The sequence below is a fragment of the Vombatus ursinus genome, unplaced genomic scaffold (genome assembly GCF_900497805.2).
Source record: "Vombatus ursinus unplaced genomic scaffold, bare-nosed wombat genome assembly UNPS02012179.1, whole genome shotgun sequence".
NCBI lineage: Eukaryota > Metazoa > Chordata > Mammalia > Diprotodontia > Vombatidae > Vombatus > Vombatus ursinus.
The window spans coordinates 8,881,972-8,890,589 of NW_020951957.1; the positions used below are offsets into that span (position 1 = coordinate 8,881,972).

The window sequence follows — 8,618 nt, forward strand, 5'->3', positions numbered from 1 at the left end:
CTCATATGCATCTTTATGTACATATTCCTCTTTAAGGACCATTTTCTAATAGATAATTGATCAAAATTTTTTGGTAAAAATGCAAATCATCAGCAACATCAGAAAAATGTACAAAATCATTAATATACATTTTCCAATAGATAATTGATCAGAAAAATTTTTCAGAATTATTAATATACTTTAAAACATTTACGTCCATCAGTTTCTTATTTAAAAAACTATGTTAAATGAGCTAAAGGAAAATAGTTAAACTAATTTATTGCTGATGGAACTACAATTTGTTTCATCCCTTCTGAGATGCAATTTGGAATTTTGTAAGAAAAGTTGCTAACTAGTCCATACTTGTTTACCCGGGGATACTGCTACAAGTATTGTAGGAGAAAAGCATAAATAATGTCTCTCGTGATGTAAAGATTATATTTAGTAATAAAACTAGACTCATATGAAATACAAAACATAGCAAATTAGTAGTTAAATTACATATATTGCATTTCTATTCACAATATGTAATTTACAAAAGAAAAAAATAACTTCTAGTCTCAGTTACAATGAATCTATAGCATGATTAGGCTTTGTAGACAAATTTGTTTGAATGTTGAGAAGTGGTTGTTATCTCAATGCAAAATCTAAATTCTGTCAACAATGGTTTCTCCAATGATGCCCAAATAAAAGAAAAAAAAAGACAACTATGATCTTTATAACTATGTAAATAGTTTTTAGATATTTCATTTGAACATGTGAGCTTGTTGCAAAATAGCAGATTAATATGGCTGGAATTTAGGACTAGTGCTTCTTTCCTTCTTGAATGGAGTGTGTTTCTTGTGGCAATAGAGTGTGTATTTTATATTATTCTCTCAGTCTGCCTCAGGGACCTTTTGTTCTTTTCCACTCTCTCCCAAATCTTTCTAAATAACTTTCCACTCTAGTTGTCTTGAAACCTGTCTTCTTTTTCTCAACAGACATTTTCACAAGATATTCATGTGGGGGGGGATGTGGTGGGGGTGTGTGTATGTATGTGCATGTATGTGCATGTGTATGTGTGTGTGGAGAAACAGAGAGAGAGAGAGAGAGAGAGAGAGAATTCCATCTTAATTATTCCTATTTTTCTGTAGTCATAGAAATGCAACTGGGATATTTTGATTCAGAATTTCTCTGTTACCGTGATTCCAAATTAATAAACTTTATTTTGACAGAAGTAAACCTGTCAATTTTTTTTCCATACTGCTCTTATGAGTTTAGAAATACTTTTGGAAATTTAATTTGGTTTTCTTTTTTATTAAAATTTTATTTGACTTAGCTGTGAGCATCCTGAATTTTTTTTTGAAGGAGGACATACATTCCTTATAAAAAAAATCTTTTAATAGTTCTTAACATTGGAGTCACTCTATATTTCTTAATTCTCCTTATTTTCCATGTTTATAGGGGAAAGAAAATACTGTCATTTTCTTGTTTTCTATCTTTCTTGGTGAGGCAGTTGTGGTTAAGCGACTTGCCCTGGGTAACACAGCTAGTGAGTATTATGTGCCTGAGACTGGATTTGAACTCAGGTCCTCCTGGCTCCAGAGCTCGTGCTCTATCCACTGGGCCAGCTAGTTACCCCAAATATTGCCATTTTTATTAATAAATTTATTTATTTTTAGTTTTCAACATTTATTTCCACAAGATTTTGAGTTCCAAATTTTCACTCCATCCAACCCCTACCGCACCCCAATATGGCATGCATTCTGAATATTGTTTCCCCTAGTCTGCCTTCCCTTCTATCTAGCCCCCTCTTCTCTTATCCCCTTCCCCTTCTATTTTCCTGTAGGGCAGGATACATTTCTATACCCCATTTCCTGTATTTCTTATTTCCCAGTTGCATATGAAAACATTTTTTTAAACATGTGTTTTTAAAACTTTGAGTCCCAAGTTTTCTCCCTTCTTCCCTCCCCACCCACTTTCATTGAAAAGGAAAGCACCTCAATATAGGTTATACATGTGTAGTTATGCAAAACACTTCCATAGTAGACATGCTGTGAAAAACTAACTCTATTTCCCTTAATCCTATCCTGCCCCCAATTTATTCTATTCTTTCTTTTGACCCTGTCCCTCCTCAGAAGTATTTCCTTCTGATTATCCCCTTTCCCAATCTTCCTTCCTTTCTATTATTTGCCTACTCTCTTATCCCTTTCCCCAGCTATTTTCCTGTAAGGTAAGACAGATTTCCATACCCAATTGAGTGTGTATGTTATTCTCTCCTTTAGTCAAATCCTATGAGAATAAGATTCACTCATTGCCTCTCACATTCCCTCGTTTTCCCTCCACTGTAGGAGTCTTTTCTGTTTTTTTTTTTTGTGAGATAATTTACCCTGTTCTACCTCTCCCTTTCTCCTTCTCCTAGTATAATCCTCTCTCACCCCTTAATTTTATTCTCCAGATATGACCCCTTCATCTTCAAATCACCCTGTGCCCTCTATCCATCTATCTATCTATCTATCTATCTATCTATCTATCTATCTATCTATCTATCTATCTATCTATCTATCTATCTATCTCTATACATGCATACATATAAATTTTTCTCTCCAATTACTCTAATACTGACAAAAGTCTTAGGAATTACAAATATCATCTTTCCATGCAGGAATGTAAACACTTCAACCTTAATAAGTCACTTATTATTTCTCTTTCCTGTTTACCTCTTCATGTGCTACTTGAGTCTTGTATTTGAAAAGTCATATTTTCTATTCAGCTCTGGTCTTTTTATCAAGAATGCTTGAAAGTCATCTATTTCACTGAATGACCATTTTTTCCCCTGAAGGATTATACTCAGTTTTTCTGAGTAGGTGATTATTGGTTATAACCTTATCTCCTTTGCCCTGCAGAACATTATATTCCATGTCCTGCAGTTCCTTAATGTAGAAGCTGCTAAATCTTGTGTTATCTTGATTGCATTTCCACAATACTTGAATTCTTTCTTTCTGGTTGCTTGTAATATTTTCTCCTTGACCTAGGAACTCTGAAATTTGGCTACAATATTCCTAACAGTTTTCATTTGGGGATCTCTTTCAGGAGGAGCTCGGTGGATTCTTTCAATTTCTATTTTGCCCTGTGGATCTAAAACATCAAGGCAGTTTTCCTTGATAATTTCTTGAAAGATTATGTCTAGGCTCTTTTTTTTGATCATGGCTTTCAGATAGCCCAATAATTTTTAAATTCTCTCTCCTGGATCTATTTTCCAGGTCAGTTGTTTTTCCAATGAGATATTTCACATTGTTTTCTAATTTTGCATTCTTTTGGATTTGTTTTACAATGTCTTGATTTCTCATAAAGTCACTAGCTTCCAATTGTTCTATTCTAATTTTTAAGGAAGCATTTTCTTCAGTAAGCTTTTGGACTTCCTTTTCCATTTGTCCAATTTTGCTTTCTTCTCCTCGTTGGCTTTTTGGACCTCTTTTGCCATTTGGGTTAGGCTATTTTTTAAGTTGTTATTTTCTTCAGTATATTTTTGGGTCTCGTTTAGCAAGTCTTTGACTTGTTTTTCATGATTTTCTTGCATCACTCTCATTTCTATTCCCAGTTTTTCCTCTACTTCTCTTACTTGATTCTCAAAATCATGTTTGAGCTCATCCATGGCCTGGGACCAATTCATATTTTTCTTGGAGGTTTTGTATGTAGGAGCTTTGACTTTGTTGTCTTCTTTGTTGCATGTTTTGATCTTCTTTGTCACCAAAGGAAGATAATATATTCTAACTCTTTTTGTGCTGCTTACTCGTTATCTTGGCCAATTACTTGAGTTTTAAACTCTTTGTTAAGGTAAGAATCTGCTTCCAATGTGGAGAATGTACTGTCCCAAGCTTCAGGGGCTTGTACAGCTATTTTCAGAGATACTTGTAGAGACCTGTAAATTTTCAATTCTTCTAAGGTGGTATGATAAGGGGCGAGGTGTTTCCTCTCCACTGCCACAACAAGCTCCACCATGCCAGCACTTCCTCTCACCCCAGGACTGCCCCTCAGAACTGTGACCCAGATCCAAGAATGGGCAAAGCAAGAGATTCCTGCCTCAGCACTGGCAAAGAGGTCCCTGCAGTTCCCGTCTGATCAGCCACTTGATTCCCCCACAGTCTGTGGACCAGAAGCTCAGAAGGCAGTTGCCACCCTGAGAACATGCTCAGAACTTGTGGCTGAGACCTAGTTCCTCTCTCTCACCTCAGTCATAGACTTTTCCCACTGACGTTCCAAGTTATCTTTGGTGTTCATGGGTTGAGAAATCTGGAAACTGCCACAGCTGCCTTTGATTCAGTCCTCTGAGGTCTGCTCCAGGGTTGCTGTGGACTGTGCACCCATGCCAAACTGCACTCCTTTCCCTGTCTGGCGTGATACAACTTTGTGATCGACCATTCAGGTTGTCTTGGGCTGGATATTTGTTTCACTCTGCCTTTTTGTGGGTTCTGCTGCTTTAGAATTTGTTTAGTTCCATTTTTTTACAGGTATTTGGAGGGTTTGGGAGAGAGCTCGAGCATGTCACAGATTTCACTCTGCCATCTTGGTTCCACCTCCATATTGCCATTTTGAAAGCACTTCTTTATATACGTTTTTAGTCATTTGGAAATGTTGGTTAGGTATACAATACCTAAATTTTGACCACTTCTAACTAACAAGATTTTAAAAAAATTAATAATGATTTGTACTTTAATTTTTAATCCACTAAAATACCCAGGGATCCTGTCATAATTGATAGCATTCTGGACTTAGAGTAAGGGAGACTTGATTTCAGTCTGTTCTCTTATACATGCCAACTCTGTAATCATGGATGAGTTTGTTAAATTTTGTTTTATAGCTTATTAAGCTGTTTCAATTCTCTACATTCTGCATCAATACATAAACACCCAATAACCTTGTTCCTTTTATTAAGTCTAATGGCATACTAGTATTCCATTAGATTCATAATCAATAATTTGTTCAGGCATCACATACATAAGAACTTTTGTTACCTTCCACTTTAAAATGATGGATACGGGGAATGGAATAAGAAATATGTTCTCTTGGTTAGGGCAAATGAGAGAATGTATTTTGTTTTACTATGCATGTTTTTAATTTTCAAGAAGTTAAATAGTATAGTAAGGAGAATCATTTTTGTAGATTTTAAGGAAAAATTTTAAAATGTCTAAAATATTTAAAATCCAGAATTAGGACATAATATCATATTTAATTTACTGTAAAATGAATGAGTGTGTATATTTGGATTACCATTAGCCCCCTACTGAAAGCATATAGTAATATACTGCAGTGGCATTACAAAGTTTCCAGATGGATACCAAGCAGAAGAACATAACCCGTGACTAAACACATTCCATGGTGGGTCTTTATTGTGGTCATTTTTAGGTCCACTAATGATTCTTCCCTGGGTGGGCAACAAAGATGTGAAGAAGGCCATGTAACTAATCCTAACAAAAGTCTTTGGAGATAAAGTTTTACATATATCATGGAGTGAGACTACCCAGAGCACGACAAACTCATATTATGCAATACATTGGATTTCTTTCGCTGTTCTTGAGAAATGTTAGTCCTTGATCTCAAAAATTCTTCTTGCACCTTTTCTGTCACAAAATGTGAAAAAAAAAGCAATCCTATTTTACTTCCCCAATAAGTTGTTTAGAAGTTTACCAAAGTTAATGAACTTTCACATTTATATCAGTATTGACATTTACACAGATTTCACCTTTATTCATTGATTTCCAACTGTGTGGTTCTTTCTTTATGAAGTTAGTCTGCAAAGAATTAGTTACAAATGAGCCTTTATTTTCTTCCTGAAAATCTTGCTGAGATATGCCATTTGGTAAATTTTCTCATCAAGAGTGTGTGCAGGTGTGAGATGAGGGGAAGTTATATTTCAGGAGTTTCTAGAAGAAGGGCAAAGTACAGAGAGGGGAAGGAATGGAAAAGTCACAAGGTTATTATTAGATAATACCCCAGGATACCTGGTGGTATTTGTGAGGTGAGCAATATGGTTATTTACAAGACTGTAGTTATGTATCTGTCCTTAAAGCTGTGTCAAAAAAGACATTCATACACTGATTTCTATAAGTAATATATATACTGTAATGCTTTCCCCTAGTTAGTAGTGATAAATGTAATTAGTACTCTATCCACTGGATTGTTGAATGAAAAGAGATTTGTTAGGAAAGGCTTCTATTGTTTTCTTGCATTATTTTAAATTCTTTTAACATAAAATTCCATAAATACTATTTTCTTTCTTCCTTTAGTTATTGAAAAACAATTTTTTCTATGTACAGGATACTCAAAATAACCGGGGCCAAAAACATATGTTAACATATTTAACATTTATTTAAATAAATGTCTTGAAAGTCCTTCGGTATACATTACATTAAGCATCCACTATTTGGTAAGCACAGTATCAGCATTGCTATTTCTTATGAGATTATCTAATATAAAAGATTGTTTTGAATTTAGATCTTAAACTTATTATTAGAAAGAAATAAAACTATGACCCTGGAAGGGAAAAAATTTAAAAAAAAAAACTCTGTTCAATAAGCTTGGGACAGAGTTGATATCTACTGGGTATCTAATACAGTATAGTATAGTATTTAGCATCCATGAAAGCCATGCATCAAACTCACGGAATGGCTAAACAAAATTAATTCTATGAATGTAAAAATAATGTTGGCAAATATGAAGAATAAAAAAATACATAAGGAATGTTACTTAATGAAGAAAGTATACTCAGAATAATATCAATATTGTCACCAACTATGGGAAATAGCTAAAAATTCATTTTAGCTAGACTGTAGAATGTATGACAGGAGTAATATGAAATAAAGCTGTGCCTAATGATCAAAGCCTTAAATATAAGGCCAAGGAAATTATATTTTATCCTAAATGCAATAGGGAACCACTGACTCAGGGCAGGAGAGTGACATTCTCACATTTATCAGGGTGGAATTGGAGTCAAAAGGTAGAATTTTCAAACCAGTCAATTTAAGTCATTTATCCTCTCTGGACCACAGTTTCCTCATCTGTAAAATTATATTAGGCTAGATAACTTCTAATATTACCTTTTGCTCTAAATAGGTCACCCTATGACTTCTAAATCAGGCCCCTATCTTAACAATAGTGTAAAATGATAATTACAAGGGAAAATAACTAGAAATAGTGAACAGATTTGGAGGGTAATGTAGTAATAGAGATGGAAGACAATCAGGTTATGATTTAATGTGGTAGTCATTTCAGAGAGATGGGGAAAGATGCTAGAGATGCCCATGTAATACTGACAGATTTTGCAAGGATTAAATATGAGGGTTGTGAAGGAGGTGGGGTCCACATATAGCAAGAATATGAAGGCATATATTTTGTATAAAATTTTGTTCTGGTTCTGCTCATTTGACTTGGCATCAGTTAATCTAAGTCTTTCCAAGTTTTTTTTTTTTTGATGTTCAATCAGTTTGTTGTCTTAATCTGAAAATCTTCATAGAAAAATAAGATTTTGATGTTTTAACTATCAGCTGCCTGCTCTTGGGCTCTAGGGAAACTCACCTTCTTCTGAGCAACCTGGTCTTTATTCTGGGTAAAGGACATTTTGGGGCATTTCCATCTTTTCTTTTTGACTTCCCTCTTGGGCTTCTTTTCACATTCTGCATTCTCCTGAATACCAGTATGGGCCTTCTTGTACATCTCTTCCATGGTGGGGGTTAAATTGTTCTTTATGTATTGTGAGAGTTGCTTTTTTTTATAAGCATCTTCATCTTCTTCCATGAGATAAGGCATATAATCTGCAACACTTTGGCCCATGATGTGTTTATGATATACTTCAGCACTGAATTCCTTGCTTTCTGAATCATACCCAGGGAAGTGTTTGGTACTGTGAGGAATAGACAGACCACCATCCACAGCTCCCTTAAGGGCCCCAAAGACTTTGTTTCCAGTGGTAGTTCTAGCAAGACCAGCGTCCAGGCAGCATGTAAAAGCACCAGGCTGATCATCAATGCTTTCCACATTGTACTCATCCCCATTCACTTCCATTTGACCTTCATAGATCTTGTCCCTGCCAAATCTGTTAAGAAGCCTGTGGGCCAGCAGCAGGCCTGTACACTAAGAAGCAGCATAATTTTTCAGGCCAACCTTCATACCATACTTTGGTAACTCGTGGGCATAAGCTGCACAATCATATCCGCTTCTGTATGGGCATAAGCAATCTGGCAGATGATATCTGTGTTGATGACTCTGACTATTATCCTGTATTTTGATGTGTTATACTTGCTTTTAATGTTGTATTACTAAATGTTTCCATGCATAATAATCTGTTTTTCCCTCTTGCCTTCTCTGGAATTTCACTTGGTACCTTTTGAAGTAGGCTTTATTCTTGACAACCTTAACAAACCCCATCCTGTGGAACAAGACCCATGCCCTTCACACAGACCAACAGGCCTCACAATACCAGGGGGATAAAAGCTTTCCAAATTTGTAAAAATGTGTTCTGCTCATCATTTCTTTACAATACTATTCCATTACAACTATATACCACAATTTGTTTAGCCATTCCCCAATTGATTGACATCCCCTTAATTTCCAATTCTTTGCCATCACAAAAAAGAGCTATTATTTTATGGGGTAAGTTCATC

The 8,618-nt window shown here is 35.3% G+C and overlaps 1 pseudogene; it reads right to left on the reverse strand.

The window, feature by feature from the left end:
• Nucleotides 1-7,491: 7,491 nt before the first annotated feature.
• LOC114039657 lies at nt 7,492-8,388 on the reverse strand (annotated as a pseudogene).
• Between the last annotated feature and the right edge of the window lie 230 nt (nt 8,389-8,618).